Raw genomic sequence first — 2,203 nt, forward strand, 5'->3', positions numbered from 1 at the left:
GAGTGCCAAGAACTGTACGTATGGACAACGGTCCTCAGTTTGCCTCAGCCAAATTCAAGCATCTAGTGGAATGTTGGGAAGCAAACCACATAGCCTCAAGTCCGTACTACGCTCGGAGCAATGGCATGACACAGTGTGCAGTCCATACAGCGAAACGACTCCTGAAGAAGTCGAGGGACGTAAACCTGGCTCTCCAATCACACAGAGCCACACCGAGAGTCAAGGGTTTTTCATCCACTGCTACGACACCAACCACCTAGGAATTGAACCTCGAATAGTGGTTCTTTGCCAGTGCTCGTTTGTCCGAACGCTCATAGGCACTGGAGAGAAAGGGATGAGCGTCCCGGCAGTAGTGAGCTGCAGCGGCCTCTTGCGAGGGCATGACGGTGGAGATGTCAAGCACAGCTGCCATCAGCTCCCCCACATACTCTGCAATGAGATACCCAAAGATGTAAGATTTCACACTAGTAATAAACAAATACATTGATCAGCAAAAACATTTTGACCATCCCTACACTGTGTGACTGAGTGCGTCTTGCCGAAGTGGCATCCTCATTATCTACCACCTGCTGATGCAGATGGTAGTTAATTGCTGCACAGAGATATAGAGGGATAATTTTGTTGACAATGCGTGTATGTATAACGAAATGCTGCTGATGTAGCTTACTTCGACAAAGAGCAGATCGTGATGGTCTGGTAGCTTGGAACAAGTATCTCGGAAACTGCAAAAATCACCGCGTGTTCGTGAGCTGCCGTGGTTACTACAGATCAAGAGTGGAAGGTAAAACTGTTAGTAGATGCCAAGGCATTGCCTGTCCATGCATCATCACAAAATGTGGACGGTGAAGACTTTTTCCGCTCGTTGAACCAAAATAGGCTGTTACCTGTGGGTCTGCTGACAGCTAGATATGATGCAGGTCACAATGCAAGTGTTTCTGAGCTCAGTTTATCAGAATGTCCGATATGGGTCTCCGCCGCAGACGATCCTTGCAACTATTTTGCATCCAAATGTGAATAAACACAGTTTTTGGTAGGTGGTCACAACGTTTTGGCTGATCAGTGTATGAGCACTGCTATATACCGTAGGTGCAGGGTCCCTTGAGCATAGCAGCAATGGCCTCCTTCTTTGCTTTCGGATACTTCACCGCCCATCCTTTTTCGCCTTCCTTTGTTGTCGCCTGGGGCCTCGCTGCATTTTCATTGTAGTGCAAGGCTGCCAGGTAGGTCCTGGCAAGTAGATGGAAACCAAGAGAAAATGACTGACCTCCCTACACACCTTGCCGTCATGCTCCGGAACCCAAAGTGCACCAGCTTTGGTGCGAAGTTCAACAAAGTGCTATAAAAGCACTCCGTGGCAAAAGTTTGTGTTGATGTTGAGAGGCTAGGGATGTCCCGCAGAAGGTGCTTTGACAACACAATCTCCTTAAGTTTCTGGTGTGCGGGAGAACCTACAACAAAAATATGAGGCATGGTAATATGCAGCCACTGTATTATGAAGACTCACAAATATGTCCTTACCTTCCAGTAGCCACTTCTTGTTGAGCTCTTTGTGCTGGCACTCCGGGAAGAGAGGGTCCAGGTGTGTGTGTGGACATTTGCCACATGAGCCACCAGGGAGCACCACTTGGGCAGGGTCAGGTCTTGGTCCTCAGCACTTGAGCCTGCAGACCAGTACAGGTGGTTCACCACCGACTTGGTCCAGCTGCTGAGGTCCTCGGAATGCTGCGACTTTCCAGCTGCAGCCAGCTTCTTCTTGATGGTTGAAATTGGTCATTGTACACACAATAAAAATAAGTGTTCAGACTGACCATGGAAGAGCTGGTATGCTCTTTTCAAAAGCCAGTGCCAGATGGCACCTGTCACACATATTTTAAAGTATTCTGTAATACAGTCGCTGATCAATTTTTCAGACGCTGATAATTCGGACCTAAAGGAGGAACCATGACCTACCCGATAGAAATAGAGCATGCTCATGATCAGTGTTTCGGACAGCTTGAAGTCCAAAAGTTATCGTTGTGAGCGATCAGCGGGAAACACCACCTAGCAAATTTTAGATTCTATGTTGGCTGTACATGGATTGGCTTGGTTTGGCAGCACTACTTGAGTACTGCTAAGTCCTACCGCTAGGTGGTGCTATACGGCTTTTTTTTTTTTTTTCTCTAGCTGTGCTTTATTGTCATCATCATGGTTACCATTTCGCTTT

At 47.4% G+C, this 2,203-nt stretch overlaps 1 pseudogene; it reads right to left on the minus strand.

Moving 5' to 3' along the window:
* Window positions 1–256: 256 nt before the first annotated feature.
* LOC115314858 lies at window positions 257–1,867 on the minus strand (annotated as a pseudogene).
* Between the last annotated feature and the right edge of the window lie 336 nt (window positions 1,868–2,203).

The sequence above is a fragment of the Ixodes scapularis genome, unplaced genomic scaffold (genome assembly GCF_016920785.2).
Source record: "Ixodes scapularis isolate PalLabHiFi unplaced genomic scaffold, ASM1692078v2 PGA_scaffold1__304_contigs__length_218370807, whole genome shotgun sequence".
In the NCBI taxonomy this organism is placed as follows: domain Eukaryota; kingdom Metazoa; phylum Arthropoda; class Arachnida; order Ixodida; family Ixodidae; genus Ixodes; species Ixodes scapularis.